The sequence below is a fragment of the Vidua chalybeata genome, chromosome 5, assembly GCF_026979565.1.
Source record: "Vidua chalybeata isolate OUT-0048 chromosome 5, bVidCha1 merged haplotype, whole genome shotgun sequence".
In the NCBI taxonomy this organism is placed as follows: domain Eukaryota; kingdom Metazoa; phylum Chordata; class Aves; order Passeriformes; family Viduidae; genus Vidua; species Vidua chalybeata.
Genome location: NC_071534.1, coordinates 24,820,921 through 24,839,782, shown reverse-complemented (window position 1 = coordinate 24,839,782; position 18,862 = coordinate 24,820,921). Strand labels below are relative to the sequence as shown.

At 40.1% G+C, this 18,862-nt stretch overlaps 1 protein-coding gene across 5 annotated transcripts in view; it reads left to right on the top strand.

The window, feature by feature from the left end:
• Nucleotides 1-18,862, top strand: part of TBXAS1 (thromboxane A synthase 1) — a 228,095-nt gene that overhangs the window by 109,571 nt on the left and 99,662 nt on the right. The window lies entirely within an intron of this gene.

The following is an 18,862-nucleotide window of genomic DNA, read 5'->3' as shown; positions in this document are numbered from 1 at the left end:
GTTCTGGCCAGGACAGGGTTAAGTTTTTAGAATAGCTGGCAGGGGGCATGGCCAGGACCCTGAGGTTATTCTATGCCACACCATTGCCAGGGGTGGAGGAAAGGGACTTTATTCTGGGGAGAAGGGGTTCCTTCTGGTCAAATAAATGTGGCGGAAGGAGCCATCCAGTACTGTTTATTTTCAGGATGTTTCTGTGTGAATTCTTTCTTTTCTTGTACCCTCTCACTCGTATTGTTGCTGTTACTGTTCATTTTCTTATATCACTGCTGTTTCCAGTAAATTACTCTCTCTCAACCCATGATTTTTACCTTTCCTGCCTCCAGTTCCACTCTCCATCCTGCTGCAGGGAGAGGGAGAGGGTTTTGAAAGCAGGGGAGCAGGAGGGTGGCAGCATGGTTTGGGGAATCTCAGTGGGGGCACAGAACTGGGGAGTACCACTCCTAAACCACAACTCCACAATTCATAAAGAGATGTCAGCATTTGCTTACATGTATGCACATTCTTACTTCTTATTTAATTCAGTGGGCCATTACTGTGTATTTACACAAGAATGTTTATTCTGTCTGGAATTGGGATATTCCCTTAAATGAGAGATTTTGTTTTCTCTTTGCCTCTCATAGAAAAGAGGGTGAACACAGTCTCTTCTCAAACATTTGAGTATTCAATAAAGACTTGTGAAAGTTTAGGAAGATGTAAATAACAGTACGCTGGAGTGCCACAGAACAGCTTTACAGCTTAAATCAATCTTTAAACACTGACTGTAGTCAAGTCCAATTAATTTGAGGATGATCTTGTTGACTGACTTGAAGATACGCTCTGACAATGTATTTCCATTGAGTGGTGACTTAGGCAGTTTGCCATTTGAGGAAGGTTTCCTGTGTTGTTGTGGCTGGAGGAAGCTCTCAGCCTATTCCCCAGCAGTGGGTGCCAGACTGTAGCTGGGTTTGGAGAAAGCCACTCTTCCAGTGAGGCTGATATTTTTACTGGCTAACATATTGTTGTCTAGGTAGGTCATACGAATTTGTTTTCTAAAGAGTTACGAATCTCTAATTGAGTAAACAAACAATAATATTTTTCACATTTCCAGGTAAGATTGCAAATAAAACTGATTCCTCCTGTGTGAAGGGCTGGCGGTGATGGTGGAAACGGATCGGTTACACACAGATGAAATACAAAATGAAAACTTTCCACTTTTTCTTTTTTCCAGGCATGGGTTGTCTGTTTTCAAATGCTATGGGCCATAAACCTTGGCAATATAAAAGCAATGCAGTTGACTGTAAGGAGGCTAGAAGTCTTAAAAACAAGTTTCCTCTTTCCTTGCCCCCCATGGAGAAATGATGAGTCAGCATGTTGAGACCACAGCTGATGCTGAGATGCACAGTCATGTTATTTTTCACAGGAGTTATTATGAAATGAGTTCTTTTTCAGCATGGTTCTAAGTATTTGAATCCATCCCTGAGTATTTCTCTGGTTTATTAATGGGCTGCAGTGCTGCCATCACCATGGTATCCTGCTACCTCTTCCCCTGTGAAGACAGCAAAAGCACATGATGAAATTTACATTTTTAATTCTCCACTCTCCATGCCTGTACACATAAAAATGCTTTACAAAACCATGGGAGAACACAAATGCAAGGACAATCCAGCATCAAGAAATGACTTGGGTTGCTGTGTTGCTTTGTTACTTTTTAACTCTCTCCCTTTCTGCTGTTACACTGCAGCCATCAGTGGTTCCATACCTGCTCCTAGGTAGACACCACAACACCAGATGGATTATGTACTTTACAGCACTAATGATAGTGGCTGATAATGTGTGCAAATCTCCCTTTCACTGCTTGTTCAAGGCAGTCAAGAAATACTGAATACAGCTGTACATAATTACACTTCTTTTGAAGCTAAATCAGCCTGTGAAATTTCTGTTCCTGGAAAATGGTCAAAATTAGTCAATAAAAAACCCAACAAAACAAACAAACAACAAAACCCCACACCCTTTGCATGTGCTTAGTTAATGGTATTCTGTGACATTCTGTTGCCTAAATGCAAGGCTTCCCTGCCAAACTATTGAGATTTGAAAGGGTGGGGTGGGGGTGGGAAATACTGCATAATGAAACTATGAAAAGGTGATTTTGCTGCAGGTGCATGAAGATGTTGATTTGACAATATGAACTGCATATGCATTGTTTGTGCCATGAGGAGTTAGTGTAGGACCAAGTATGTGAGTGTCTTTATGTGTTGCAGGTATGTGAAAGGTCCCTCTTTTTACCCATTCCCTGTTTATTCTCACCTCTGTTTTCTTCTTTATTCAATTGTTCTGCAAGATTTCCTTTTCTAAACAACTGAAGAGGACAAGATCAGAGTATTATTAGGTTTTGCCTTCCCTTCCCCCAGTTTCTCTCCTGTTGAAACTTGCCAATCACTTTTGAAGCCTACATTCCGCTTTTCTGCAGCGCAGGAGATATCATTAAGGCTTTAAACCCACTAATGAGGGAAATGTGCGCTGCTTGAAGGCTCCTGCAATATTAACTACATCCAATTATGTTAGGTAAATGTATGAGTATAGTCAAAACAGGATGAAAGCATATCTTTCTATTCAGGCCAAAAGCAGTCTTCTGAGCCAATCTCTCATCAAACCTACATTGGCTATTTATTTACTGGGTTTGCAGCACTTTTTTTTAATAATGAATAATAACATTGAAGGGAAACAACACAGGCAGGAAAGGACTATCTATTCCTAGGGCTCTGTTCCTTGTTTAAAGAACATGTTTTACTGTTGGATAAAATATGTGAAATATTAAGTCTGATTAATATTTTTTCTTGTTTAAATACATTATTGCTTCCTTATCTAATCCTGCTCTTAGCTGACTGTGTTATGAGTAGGTAGAGTGCAAATGCAGTTTTTGCTGATCTTTGCTGGTCCTGACCTTTGATTTCTGTTGATTTGTTGTTTTTTTTTAAAGGGAAATTCAACTTATCCTACTTCTTTGGACATTTGCTGTGAGAATATTTTTTGGGAAACTTATTCAGTTTAATATCACAGGTTTTTAACAGTCTCTCATTTCTGACTTTTGAAACTGTTACCTGACAGTAGTAGATTGGTTGTTTTGTTTACAATTTTCTTCATTTTCCTTATTTTTGACATATTGTAGGGTGTCATGTCCTTTGATTCTTGCCTTTCCCAGTCTGCTTTTGTTTAGAAGAGTAATTAGTTTGTCACTTGTTCCAGAACTGACATAGGCTCAGATCACAGCATCTGAGTTGGCTTTTTTACATGCTTGAGCAGTCAGAGTTCAGACCCAGTACTTTGCTTTGTTTTCATGTTTTTAACCACATTTGGAGTTAACTGGTCTGCTCATGTACAAAAAGTCCTTTTGAAGCATCTGATGATACAGGAACCCTCTGAAGTCTATAGAAGTGACGTTTCACAGCACAGGGAAGTGATTTACCTGCACGTACCTGGGAATCTGGTAGTTCAGCACTGGAGTAGATGTGATATGGCAATATGTAATATTTGAACGGTTCTCATGTATCATGCCTAAGATCTGTTTAACCTGGTTGAGTGTCCTCTTTCAAAGGTGGCCAGCAGCAAAATTCAAAACACAGCAGCAGGACAGACAGTGACAGTAATCTTCCTTGTGGCTTATCTGCCCAGCCTCCAGCACCCTGTGCTGTGATGACTTCCAGTGCCAGAGAATGCATCTGAGCATCATTTTTTTCATTCACTCCATTGGCCACAAATCTGTTCCCATCCCACCCCATCCCATTTTGAATCCTTTCTTTTAACTCTTATGCCAGCAGGTGGGGGGTTTTGGTTTGGGTTATTATTTTTTTTATTTCCATGGGTAAGCTTTTTGTTTTGTCTGTGATAGTTCTGTCTGGGGGCTCTTGTGTGTGCACAAGTCCATTCCTCTTCAGTGAGAGTCAATGTGATACATGTGGGCAATTATTATGCTAATCCTTGCAAGATTTTGCTTTTCATTTAAACTGATTTAAAGGTAGCATTATATCTTCAAAATAGTGGGAATAGTTCTCTCCTTAGACATTCATTCAGATACCTTAATCCATTTGCCTGCCTTTATATTTCTATTTGAACTTAAAAGTATGAAAGGTCCTTTTTTATTTTTTCTTTTTTGATATAATGATAATGTTCTTACCTAGCATAATGCTAACAACTTTTTGTTAAGATGTCTTAACTGGACTCGCCATTTCCACAGCAAGGCCTACAACATGAGCATTCCTCCTCTGGTTCAGCTCAGAAGCTAATTCATGTTAGTTTGTATCAGTGTGGACTTTTTCAAAACCATGCAGGCTGACTTAGCGCTGAAGCAGACGAGTGCCCACAAGGGCTCTCCACCAGCTCTGTTTCAATGGTGTTTATCTCCAATAGAGGAGGAATGATGAACAGTTGATGGGGGGGTCATAGCATCTTATATTGATGCAGCTGCTTTGCTGTGGTCCTCTGACCGCAGCCTGGAAAGTTCTCTTCTACCTAGCAATTAACTGGTAGATCTGTGCTAAGTGAAAATTTCTGCCACTTTGTTTTCTTTGCTTGTGACCTACACTATGTAAGTTTCATTCTGCAAGAATGAAACCTCCACAGGAAAGGGTGTTCAGAGACTGTGCACTCCTCAGCGCTGACTACATGTAACGGAGGATCACAAGTGAAGAATGAGTTGGCAGGTATTGTTTTACTCTCTAGTGAGAATTCCCCTTTATATAGTAACCACGTATCTTGGCACCATTTGTTGTAAATAATTGATAGCAAATAGTTGGCTGATCTGAGCCTTGGGAAGGGAAGGTGCTGCTGTGTGTTGTGGGGGTGCCATGGAAGCGCCGTGCTGTGAGCACACAGCTCGTGACCACAACCAAGGAAAGTCACAGGACACTTGCCACAGCTGCTGATGTACTGTCAGCATTTAATTCACCACACTCAGAAGGGAAAGGGAAGAGGATGAGGGGTGTAAAATTCAAGTTTTTACACTGCAAGTTTATAGTAAAAACACGGCGAAGCCCGGATGAGGGAAGAAATTATGATGTCTGCTCCAGATCAGAAGGCTGAAGGATCTGCTTTATTAAAACTATACTGTATTACATTCATATACTATTTAAAGAGATACTATACTATTCTACATACTTACTTCTTACTTACTTACCTAACTAACAAAACTCGTGACTCTCTGCTGAGAGTCCGAGACTCGTCTGGATCCGATTGGGCATTGAACCCAAACAACCTTCACCAGAATCCAATCCAGCAATCACTTCAGGTAAACAATCTCCATACCACATTCCACATGGGGAAAACAAAGGAGCAGACATAAAGATTGTTTTCTCTTCTTCTCTCTGTGCTTCTCCTGAGAGACAGAATTATATCTTTCTGTCCAGAGAATGTGAATGTCACACATGTCTCACAGCTCTCCTGTGTAGTGAGTGCTCCTTACTTTGAGCACACCTGGCCACTGCACATTTCCATGTTCATTCATCTGTTTCTGGAGGCTCAGTGGTGGCTCAAGGAGACTCAGTTTAGCCTCACAGACACACATTCAGCAGCAGATATAGTGAGATCAGGAAACAGCTGTCCTGCAGCAAAAGTTAAGGCCTGTTGATTATTAATTATTTACTCCTGCCAACCTCTTCTCACTGGTGTTAAGCAACAGAAACAAAAATAATTACATTCTTTACTGAAATAATGTTTCATTCCTCTTCCTTCTCTTTCGTGCTTGCTCTTGGAGTAAAGGGTTTGGGGAAATAAGTAGTAAAAACAAGAACTGTCTTGCAGTCTTCTGCTAGATTAATTCTAAGTTGAAGGTACACAAGATACTATTTTTTTTCCCTTTTCAAGGCAATTGCAACTGACAGTTTCCCCATTTCCTTTTCCATTCTCAGTGTGTGCATTTAGATGAAGCTAAAACTGCACTCTTGCACTTTTTATGCAGCTTTCCTAAAATAATTCTGAATAATTTAACAGTGGCTCAGAAACATTCCAGTTTAACCAGTCATTGACCTTCAGTCAAGTTTAAATGTCATCAGGCCTATATTGGTATTTCATGAGTTCCAAAGAAGCTGTACTGTTGCAGAGGCAATGGTGAGCTCTATAATTAAAGTTGCCCAATGTCTCCCATTACAATGTTTTCCATTCTGTAGATTATCATTGTTTAACTGCTTCAATTAGTATTTTTCATTTAGAATTTTTCAGTCAAAATGGTCTTGCTATTTTGGAGATGATACCTAGGGAAAAGTTAGGGTTATTTATCGATTATGAGGAAAATAAACCCAGAGTCTATTTCTTTGGCTTTGGCTTTGTTCCCTCTAGTGTTAAGGGCTGGATATAAAAACCACTTTGAAAATCTGACCAAACTGCTTAAGTTTATAAGCCCCTGAAGAATCTGAGTAAACACAGACTCAACAAAAAATTATTAAAGGAGACTGACTTACTGCTATCGCTCTCTGCTGACAGAACTCTACAAATGACTATGAATTTCTAGAGGTCATCATGTGAGCTTTATGTCTGAAGGAGGAGGATTTTGAGTTTGTGACTGATTGATTTCACATGAAAATTTTCACATGAAAAGTTTTTTATTTGCAATGTTAAAACCTTTCAGGATATTATTTCCTCTAGAAATCTTAAATTTGAGAAATGAAATAGAGATCCTGTGGGGAGAAAAATGATATATGTGATAACATAATTAAGAATTGGATCCATTTGGATCCATTTCTGCATATGCTTTAGGATACGAAGACTGCACTAAGCCTAAGATTTTCAAACCTCTTAATGTTTTATTTTGCTCTCTAGTATCCTCCTGATATAATTGTAATTGACTGCAGTAGAAATTGATGGCATCCTATGTTGTCAGAAGTAAGAATTTAGGAAAAAAAAAAAAAAAAACCCAAAACCTTTACCCTAGCGGTTTCTGAAATTTCATTAGGAAATATGTGGAAAACAGAATTTTCATGTCATGTCTGATTTTGAACAGTTTAAAGCCAAAATAAAAATAAAAAGTTCATTGAAATAATTTGTTTCAGTTACAGTTTTTAGTCTAAAGAAAACGTCATTTCAATTTACAACGTAAAGTTATTTTATTGTGAGAACACCTATAAAGAGGTAGTTTCTAGAACTTTTTTCCTTCTTTTATTCCAGAAAGCCCAGAGAAAGAAATTGCTTTTGCAATATTGACAGTTTCTTGCAAACCTCATGGCTTTATTTAAGTTTCTCTAACCAGCTCTGGTTTTATTTTTGTTTAATGTTTGATTTGAATTTTTAAAAAGAATGTACCCTCCCTAGCTGGTGTTTCACTGTGTCACCTTACAAGTTCTTTAAGTGCCCTGGCTGCTGGATGGCTCTCCCTTGTATTGCCCTCCTTGTAGTCAAGTGAGGCAGCTCTCATTTTTTCCACTTTTTTCAGCTCTTCCCTTTGTGCTTGTGGTAATATTTATCTTATATTGGCAGTGACAGTCACTTTTGGTTATAAAAACTTATGTTTGTCCTAGGGTTAAGTTTTATTCTAAATAAAAAAAAAATCAGCATGGTTTTAGACATGTCACAGAGGGTTATTTTTTTCAGTTTCAAGATACCTTTTATTTTTCAGGCTGCTGGATGCTGGGGGTGTTCAGCATGAACCTCAAGTGTGAGAGAAGCAGCTGTACAGATGCAAAATGAGTTCTTGTGATGTGGGAGTGTGTGCTGTGCTGGTCAACACTGATGGTTGGGAACTACAACTCTCACCCACCAATAAAGCTGGGCTTGGAAGTGCAGATTCTAATAACTTGCAAGTAAAAATAACATGCTGGGTGCATGCAGTCAAGTGTGATGCATGTGCTGAGTATGGGTACAGCTTGGCAATGTCACTGGTCCTTCCAGAGAGTGAAGCCTCTTTCCTTTTCCACACAGGAAATCCCAGCAGGCTGAACCTCCAGCCAGGTTACTCATTGCCATTCCATGTGGGCCTGGCTGTTGGGGGTTAACCCTCAGTGCAAGGTTGCAGGTGTATTGTTCTCATGGCTGGCACACATTCCTTCCCTGGGCACTCGATAAAAGAGACTCTAAATCCCAAATCTTGCTCTGTCCTCGTGTGTGTTTGCTGAGCTCCAGCTTGTCTGTGCCCGAAATGCTGGTGCTGGCTTTTGGGGCACTGTGAGTGGGAAGAATTTGGGCTCTGATCCATCCCTCTGGTTTCATGTCATGGTAACAGTGCACTAAAACTGAAGCAAGAGTGGTGAAACAGGGCCTCTAAATGCTGCATCATCTGAAGGAGGCCTATTAGGCCACAAAGGGATCTGTGAGCTCTGTGGTGTGGACTCCACTTTGTGGGGTTTTGTTGTTTTTGTTGGTTTTAACATTTTATCTTATCCTAGAACTCTTGTTTTTAACATTTTGTTGTTTTTAACATTTTATCTTATCCTAGAACTCTTATGATATGGTGACATGCTTAATGTTTCATAATCCACACTGCTTCATATTACAAGTCTAAATGTTTAAGAATACAAAAGTAGCTAATATTGTTAATTTATTTGGATGAGGTACTGGTTGATACTCAGAGGAGTGTTTCAACTTCTCTCCTTGGAGAAATCAGTAGGAGTGATGTAAGCAACACTCTGCTTACAGGTGGTTTGTGAATTAAAGCTGTTTTACAGAAATTGTGAGCTCCAGGGAACTCATGATAAGTCCTGTAATGTTATCTGTGCACAATAGGACTTTATTATAGTTGAAATTATCTTATGACAAACATTTAATTCTAGATATGCTCAAATTAATTTGTAAGAGGCAAATGCACAAACGTTATTTCATATAAGCCTGTCAAAACATGTTTTCATAAATTAGGATTTTTAAAATTTGATTGAAACTAGGTAATAACCACAAATATGAAATCTTGGAAGATAAAATGCTGAAAGTGTGCTGTGCAACTCCTGAGAAAGTTTTATAGCCTAGCTCTTCTTGAGGGACAAATAAATGAAACCAGCTACTGCTATCAGGAAAATACATTAATGTTTCGACAGATAGATGTGGAAATCTTACTTTATGAAATTAGGATTTTTTTTTTTCCCTGATGTGTAAATATCCACTTAATGTAATTAGAAAGAATTGTGAAGTAGCAGGCAGGGAATCCAAATTCTTCAGCTGAGCAGGTACTGCAAATGTGATTTGTTGACATCTTGTCATTCTGCCATTACAGCTGACCCTGGAGTTTTCTTTCTGAATGACTTTTCAAAGGAAAAGTAACATAAAAATTCAAGTATTTAACCAGGGAGTGTTCTGAGTATGACTAGTAGCATATGCTTTGAGAAGGAACAGAAGAGCAGAGCAGTATTTCCTGTAAAATGTCCCCCTAACATCTGACTGCCCATGGTTGACTTCCTAAGCTAAAAGCTGTATTCATGTTTTTAATTTTTAATAGCCCTTTTCTTCCAGTAGTTTGATTTAAATATCATCTTGAACCCATTTTTTGTTTTTTAAACCATTAGGAGGCCTCACAAGAAAACTTTTATTGGCTTTGTTTGACATTATTTTGAAATTTTCTTCTTGGCTTTGGGGGGAAAAGGTGAAATACTTTTTCCTTGGGTTGTTTTGCACATATTGGAGATCATCAGTTTGCTATATTAATCCCAAATTTTCTGTTTCAAATTAGATAAATGGCAGTTTGAAGTATATTTTGCATATCAGGATGTTGTCACATGGGAAATGTGACAACAAGTTTTAGGTGCTACATGGCAGCTTGGAAGACTGATAGAAACCCTTTGAAATGTCTTTCGCCTTTAGGTCATAGTTAGCTACTTAGCCACTTGTTTATTTTCAGTGTTTCTTGGTGCTTTGAGATTTTAAGCTATACAGGCCTGTATATAATTTTATTTCTGTATTGCAACACCTGAGTGGAAGAGGTCAAACTAAAATTGTCAATAAAATATGAAGTACATGAAGAAGTGACATTTCTTATGTATACACTTTCTCCAAATAAAAATGTGATATTTTAAACTAAGCCATTGGTAAGCCTCCCCTTCACCTGCCTTGCTTACCTCTGCTAGTGACCAGAAGGTCCTAAGCATTTAACCCCTATCTGAGGAGCTTAATTTGGCAGTACAGATTTAAAACTCTTGCTCAGCCATAGCTAATGTTCTGAGGTGTCTTGAATCCCTTGGAGCTGCTGATTTCAGCAGCTGAAATCACCAAATGGAAGCTTAGCAGTTTTGAACCTTGTCCAAGGTAGGAGATCTATGAATATGATGTTTTGAGAGAGAGATGGCCCTCACGTGTGCCTTTGAAATGGGCTGGCAACTCAGACACTGCAGAAAATGTAGGAGCAATAAACGTGGTTCTTTGAATCACAAAGGGGTGGAGCCAGGCTGCTCCAGTGCAGTCCCCCATGACAAATTGTCCAGAGTGCAAGAGAAAGGCTTTCATGTATTTACCTGCTGGAAATCATTTCAAGGCACACCTCTCATCTCTCTGTGACATACCCCATCTAGAAACTTACAGGTGATTCTTTGAGAAGATGCATTTGCAACCTTATTTGTTGAATCAATGCCAAATTCTATGCGTCCATGGCATTCGTGAAAGAGAAGTTAGTGAATCTCTGCAGCCTAACGGGCCTCAGACTATCCCTCCCTCCCCCTAACCTGTACTCCCGCTGTAATAATTCTTTCCTTCATTATTCTTATTTCCTTATTTTTCTTCCTGTCCTTATCCACAGGAAGGAATTACAAGGTTTTCCCCCACTGTGCGTTTTGTTCTGTCAGTGATTGTTTGAAAGCAGGTTACTACCATGACTTCTTTCATTCTGCTGTGGTAAAAAAGGGAGTCATCCCTGATCACACCTCTCTTCTGGAATATGTTTTGTTATGTCCATGAGAAGAAAGGTGGTGAGACCTTAAGGAAGCATAGGACTCTTCCTACATTGCTGTCATGGCAGCTTGGACAACTCTGTGCTCATTTTGGGTGAACTTTTTCTGAGGTATCTAGCTGCATACCCAAGGCATTTGAGTCAGCAGCCAAGGGGACATGCAGTGGGATGGTGAGTGGTACTTATAATCTCTCTTGGAATTCTCCAGAAGATTTAAGGTTACTGCAGGCATGTCTCTGGATGAGCAGAGCATGGAATACAATGGTCCTGTGTAAATAAAAGATCTAGCCAATGTTCTTATAGGCATTGCCTGTCTTTCCTACATATGCCAAAGACTGAAAGCATGGCAATATATGTGTACCAAAAGTTATTAGGGACTGCTTTTTTCCAAATACTCTTTACATACTGTAAAAGGAACTTTCTGGTCCTCAACCTTTCCTTTAGGAGAAGTCTGTATAAACAGAGAGGCTTTTAATAGTCTTATAACTTTATCCAATATTAAAAAGTACAGTTATGTCAGCTGGAAAGTGGATTTAAACATGTTTAAAAACTGCTTCTCAGCAGAAACTGTCTATAGAGTATGGATTCTCTAGTACAACCTGAATTTGTTTATAATACCAAAATTCTTAATTAATTAAGAGCAAATACCTTTTTCTTTGCTTTGATTGCTTTGATCCCAAATGTGCAAACTGACCACCATATGCAAACTCATGAATGCATGGATTTAATTTTGGTGTTGCTTACACCAACAAATGGAACGTGTGACTTGCATCAGTTTGGGTCAGACTGCAGGAGGCCATATGTGTTTATTTTAGCAGTTATGGATGGTTATATTTACCTCATTGCAATGACTCGCTTTGGTTTCTATTGACAAAACCATGACTTAAGAGAATGTTTGCAGAGACAAGAACAGATGTTTCCAGGCTGCTTGCCACAGAGGGGAAAACAGCCAGTATTTGCTTGTAAGCTGGGGTTGGCTGTGCCATTTTTCCAATGAGTAATTAGGAATAGTAGTTATTAGTTGCTGAAGATCTGACTTGATGACAAAAGAACCTGCTTGGAGATGCCTTTTTGTATAGTCTGATAGAGTAGAATGAAAGACAATTGCTGTAATCACTGAAACCAATTCTACCCTGTCACACTCTTTTGAAGAACCCTAATGACCAAGGAGAACCTAAAAGCTTAATGAAATAGATAATCCATGGACATTTTCTCCTCTTCTCTGCAGGCATGTTGATTTCAAATTAAGCTGAAAACTTTTACTGGACACTTTTATGAAATCACAAAGCAATATGTGCATTTTGGTATAAGTTTGGTGATTTTTTTTTTCCCTCTCTGAAGCTGTAAGATCACCTTCTGGATCACACATACTAAAATCAAACTTGCTTTAGACTAATAAAGAAGAGGGCTAATAGTCTCTCTGTAGCAAAGAGACTGTTAGCAGAGTTGGTGATCTGGGAGGGTTTTGAGCAATGTGTTTGTGGAGCAGTATCTGTGTCCATAGTTTTAATGGGCAAGGAAGGATTGATTTCAGCTGCTTGGGAGCAGCAGTGTGGGATATGTGGCATCTGAGGATTTGGAAATGGAGTTTTGGGAGGGCAAAGGAAGAGCGAGCCTGCTTTGGGGAGAGACAGCTCCTGTCTGTAACGATTCCCTCGGATGTTTCATGGATGGAAGGCCCCTCACACTCACAGCAGAGGGATGAGAGACCCAGCGGTCTCCCACACTGGCACACAGTGCTCAGTGGGCAGTGCCAGCCCTTTGCCCTCTGTGAAGGCTTTGGTCTTGGGGTGAGGAGTTGGTCTTGCTCCATTATGAGATAATGATTTGTGCAGAGAAAAATTTTACATGCTTTGAAGAGATGTGGCTATAACATCTGTGTATGCAAGGGCCTTCCAGATGGAAACAGCAATGAACTACAGGGTATATGACATAAATGAGCTCTATTTTGGGTTTTGAAAACATGCAATGCAGTGCTTTCCTGGCTCAGTCAAAAGCCACTGCACAATATGTCGTTGGATGTCATGAATACAGGGAGAGCTGAGCATGACTTAAAACACCAAGGAAGTTGGAAGGAATATATTGTATCCGTTTACCAACAGGGAGTTTTTAAAGCTAATATATGGAGGCATCTCCTCCCTTCCCACTTTCATGATCCACTTACTGCAAGCTTAGTGAGATGTATTCCTGGAGATATCTCAGGGATTTTTTTTTTTTTTTCTGTTGCTTCTTTTAAGAGCAAGTGTTATGTTGATCTGTTAAGTGTCACGCCACTGCCACTGACTGGATGAAATACCATATGGGCAGTTCATGGGTTTACTGGTTCCACCTGCTGGCTGAACTGGTGGTGATGACCTGTCAGTCAAGGGGAGTTGAATGAGTAATCTTAACAAGAGATTTTATTATAATTCCTGTCTGACGTATGGGGATAGTGTCTTGTCTTCAAGCTACAAACTTTCTATCTCATTTTTTATTAACTTTCATTTCATTTAATTTCATTAAATTTAGTTTAAAAATGCAATTTCTTAAACAGGATGGTAATGCCTAATCACAAGGGCATTTTTAGCAAGAAAAGGACATCAACCCTTTTTGAAAATAGGAAGATGAACAGGTTAACCCAGTGATGTGCAAGCACTGCTGCCTGCTCATCGCTTCTGGAACTTGCCCTTGGGAAAAAGCCATCCCCCACTAGAGCAAATACAGATAACTGCATGGCATTCATGAAGGCTAGGAGAAAGATGACCCCTCACTCTGGGAATATACCCCAAAAATTTCCCCTTAAAAGGGAAAATGGAAGGAACCTGGATATTGGAGTCCCCATGGGTACTGAAGAAAGGCTGAAGGAGCGAGGAGCAAATGTCTCTCATTAGTGTGGGTTGTTGGGTTGAGATTGGGGCTAAAGTTCAGGGGAGTGTGGACATGGAATTCCAGTCAAAGCTGGGTCCCATAACAGCTGCAGGACTAGAAGAAAGCTTACATGAAGGCAAATGCTGTTTGCTAGGGATGACTTAATGCCAGAATTAGTGTTGGAGTTACTGTTTGGATTTGGGATTTTGGGTGCTCTAGAGCTTATTTCCTTGTTGTGAATCTGAGCAGACTGAGTACTGATGTTTGACTCCTGTAAAAGTAAATTGTTTTTGATTGGTTTTGTTAGGAGTGGGCTATGATTTAGTCCAAGTTTAAAATAACAAAGTGTCTGAGATATTGTTTTTTATAGAATTTCGTTTCTCACTGTGCTGTCAAAGCATATGGAGAAGATTAGCAGCTGGTTCTGTGGAGGTGAGTGTGTTTTAAAGGTCTTTAAAAGTACCCTTTAGCTTCTTTGAAGATTCATCTCTTCACAATATTTAAAGAGTGCATGGCTGCATTAGCTGCCTTCTGCTGGGAAAACTTTATCCCTCATTTTTTCTGCCAAAGAAATGAGAAGAGGTGTCTAAGGGAACATAATGGTGCTGTTACCCTTCTTTCTGCTCTAGGCAGTCATTGCTGTCTGCCTGAGGTTCAGTCTAGCCTCCTAGTGACAAACTTGGGAAAGGAACAAATACTGTATGAATCACAGAAGGCTACAGTATTACTCCAAGATACAGGGTCAGGATATTAGTGCATGATTATGTCCTACAGATATCCATTTGACATGCTTCTTAGCACAGTTTTGTTATATATTGATTAGTTGTCTCCCAGGCAAGAGAAGAACATGTACCATGACCAGAAGCAGTTTGGATATCTCCATTGTTTTTGGGAAAGGGATTTAACTTTGGGGAGAGGGGGTGTTCTGTTCCACTTGGCTTCAGAGCCAAAGATTCACTTGCCTGAATTATTTAGTAACACAGAGGAAGCTAAATTGAACTCATGACAAACAAGCCAATAACTGGGTCTGAGGGGTCATCCTGAGGAACACCTTATAAGGGAGGGAATTTTTGCATTAATTTCAGAGATGCCACTCATCTGCAAATATTATTTTATTTCCTCTTTTAAAAGCAGTGGTGTTTTAAAGGATTTGTTTGCAAGCAAATCAATCAAATTTTCCTTGTTGTGGTTGACGGTATGTCTGTGATTGTGGGAACTCAGCAGCACTTGTAGGTACACTGCAAGAAATTACTATGCTGCCAGTAGTTTTAATGAAGCATTGCTGTACCAGAAATGGTTGATTACACAGGAGAAAGAAGCACAGAGCAGTTATGTTGCATCCTGGGATTGGGTTTTAGGGGTTCTCATTTGTGTTAGCTAGCAGAGTCCTGTGTACCCCCCCCGTGCTTCCCCCGTGTCATTCACCCCCCCGCGGTTTCTGGCCCTGTGTCCGCCACCCCATCCCCACGATCCCACTCAGCCCAAGGCTCGGTGTCCGCCCCTGCAGTTCCCTGGTTGGTCGCTGTCTTACGTCATCACTGCGGCACCCGCACAGATTGGAGGGGCAGCATCTGCCCTCCCTATCACATCCCCTGTATCATCCCCCTCCCTCCCAGGTTCTGGCGCCATTTCCCCCACGTGGAGTGGGAAGCGCAGGTCGCTACCCCCGCACTGCAACTCTCAGCGACAATAAAGCCTTCCCACTTTCCTTCGTGGATGATTTGGACATTCCTTCCCTCTTTGCCTCAGACCCTCGCGTGGGCGAAAGAACCCAGCAGACCTCGACCGGCGTGCCAGCAGCAGCGGCACGCAGGAGAGAAGCAGTGGACCCGGAAGTCTGGGCGGGGGCGGCGCCAGAGGGCACTGGAGCTGCCCTGGACCTGGGAGAAAGAGTGCGACGCCGCACAGTTGTTCAGTATTTAGATTATGCTAGATGGAACATGATCCTGATTGCCTTTGACTTAAAGATAACCTCCTTTGCTGCCCAAAAACCAAAATACCGCCCCTGAAAATATTACAGCTGCCTCCTATGGTAATTTATTTGGTGATTTTTATAAGTTCAAGATTTTTTAGATACATCCAGTACTTTGTCCATTTGGAAAGAGATGACACTTCATCTTTCACTGAGGTACTTCAGGCTCATTCTCATACCAAATCCATTTTCATTCCTGCTATATGAACCTGTAACACAGGTTATACAATTAGGAGGAAAGTGTTTGCAGAAACAATAAGGAAAACCTGATAAATGAAATTTGCTATACACTGTCAGTCATGCTGATGGTATTCCAATAAACACAAACATATTTTTGCCTGTCCAGTTTTAAAGATGCAGAGTAAAATAATTTATGGCCAAAGCTAGTTTTCCCTCCTTGCAGCATTTATATGTATGTAATACTGTGCACACCAAAATTATGTTAAGGGAGCATTACTGTCATAAAGTAGAGTGCTAAAAAGGCAATGCTATAGTTAGTGTTGTAGTTATAATATTATAGTTAACAGGCTTTTTGTTCAGTAACTGGGTCCCTCTGTGAATGTGCTGTATACAGTCTTTATGCAATTAGGAGCACTTTTTAGGGTGAATGTTTGGTTTTAGGAAGGGAATTTGCTTTCAAGACAAATGCAGTGAGATTTATATCACATCTGTTATTATCTAAGTGGAGCTTTGTCTTGCAAAGAAGATTTGTCTTATAGAGTGCACAGTTTGGGCAGCCTTCAATTTGGGACTGATGCAAAATACTTTTCCAAGTGTTGCCCTGTAATTTTTTCTGGTTTTCTTTTTTTTTTTTTTCCTTTTTTTTCTGTATGCTATTTAAACCTTGCTTGGAAGACAAAATTGGTCATTTCCTTGTGGGAATTGTTATTCTGCTCTTTCATTGTATTTCTGCTATTTCATTCTGAGTGCCTCAGAAATGTTAATGTATCATTAGCATTTCTGAAGAGGTGATGTGATATAGCCACTTTATAAAGCAGAAGTGAAGGCTGGTGGTTGAAACACAGGTCTGAGAGTGTTTGCTAATTTGGGGGCTGCACTCAATGACCTGATTTCTTGGACTAATGCATTTCACAGGATCAAGGCACTTTCCCTGTTGTTGATTTCAGTGAGCACTCAGGAGCACTGCAATCTGGGTGTCAGGGTTTGAAATGAAGACTGAAGATATAAGGAATACTCGTTTAGTGACCTGCTGAGTCAAGATCTAGTGTAAATGGCTGCCCTAGCAGCACAGAAGAACTGTGAAGCAGAGGGTAGCATACAGGACTTTCTGACAGGATATTGCTTCTGCTGGGAAGCATCATCCAACTGTCTAGAGGCTCTTCTGATTCTACTGAGCCTTTGAATATCTGTAACAAATGACAGAGTGCTCCCCTGAGTGATGGTCTTTCAAGCTGCCCTTGTGATCTTCAGGAAAGATACCTACTGACAAGTTAGAAAACAGATTATTTATTTAAAGAGGCTAGTCAGAGAAAATAGTCCAAGATATTTCAACTCTGACAGCCTGTCCAAGGTTTTCCCTGTTATTGTACCAAATAGACTAGTCTATACATTTTAGAGTAGTCTATACATTTTAAAAGTGCCCTTATTTTGTTTTACAGTAGTCATCTGATGACAGTACCTAAGTCAATCTCTTCCTTCAGCTTAATATATACTTTTCTACTTGAAAGCTGCTCATCTTTGCTCAAAACTGGTTTGTAGTGTTGTTCCAGTGACATTAGTTTACTACACTGGATGGTGTTGCTGAGAATGTTAAACTATCCCATTAGCCTGTTTGTAATATAAAATAGGCTTCTGCATTTTACAAGCTTATGCAGTGTAGTAAGAATTTGGCAAGTGTAAAGGAAAAAGGTGTTAAGGAGAGCTGGCAGCTCCTTAAAGAAATGATATTAAGTGCAAGCTCTTCCAATAAGGAGGAAAGTTGAGGAAGTGCAGTGGAAGACCAGCATAGCTAAATTGCCAGTTCTTCGTGGCTCCTGAAGAGAAGTTCTTTTTTTTAGAGAGTGGAAAGTAGGTCAGATTTCCAAGAAAAATGATAAAGAAAATAGCATGTAGTGGCAATGAAATCAGAAATAGTGAGGCACAAAATGATATTAAAGTATCCAGGTGTGTAAGAGGTTGTAAGAATTCATTTTTCATGTACTGTAGTAATGAAAGAAAGACTGAAAGGAAAGGTCAGAGGACAAAAGGGATCAGCAGATGGCATTGGGGTGGTCAAAGCATCATTGGTTTGTTTGCCAGTAAAATGGATACTGTTTCTACTGATAACATGGGGAACTGTACTGCTGCTGCAGTATCCAGAAGATCTCACATGCACAAATGAATGTCTCTGTACCTCCTGGTAACCAGAGAAGTGTAGACGTCACCATACCCACCAATCTTAGAGTGTTTTTTTCTGGAGGACATTGCTGTACAATGCCTGAAATGTATTTTGGAACACTCCACTGTTGGAAGGGAAGGGAAGAGCACAGGGTGACTTCTTTGCAAGAATTGTTCTGTAATTTTGTTAATGATTTAGATGATGGCACTGAGTATGCTAACAATTTATGTAGAAAGCTGGTAAGGATGAAAGACGCTATGAAAGAAAGGGCTAAAATTCGAGGTGGTGTTATTCAGTTGAACAAATAATCTTAAAGGGAATGGTCGTAGTTCAAAGGGACATGTTCTACATATGACTCTGGGGAATAACCAGCTTTAAGGATAAAGGCCAGCGAATAACTTCCTAGGGGGGTGATTGTTCAGAAAAAAGTCTGAAAGTTGCAGGCAGCCACAAACCAGTTTATGAGTACAGTGCCATGCTGTGGTATGTAATATTCCAGGGTGAATAGAGAGGAATATAGCTTGCAGAATGTCTAGGGTGCGGGAGGGGAAATAAAATCCTTTCTTGCCTGGAGTACTATGTTGGGTCACAGGGACTGTACCTTAAGAAAGAAGTAAATCAGCGAGACTATGCAGAGGAGCAGTACCTACACTGAGCAAACAGTCCTAGATAGCATAACGGATAAGTATGTATTGAGTGAAATGCTGTTATGTGGGGTAGATGGCTGCGGTATGTCTAGTGGTTGTTATAGCCTTCTGTATGTATGGGCTGCTACAAAGAAAGGGAGAATAACCCGACTTCTATGCCTGGACAGCACAAAGACAAAAGTTCCAGCAGAGAGAGATTGTGCTACCATGGTAAAAGTAGTACAGTACTGGAA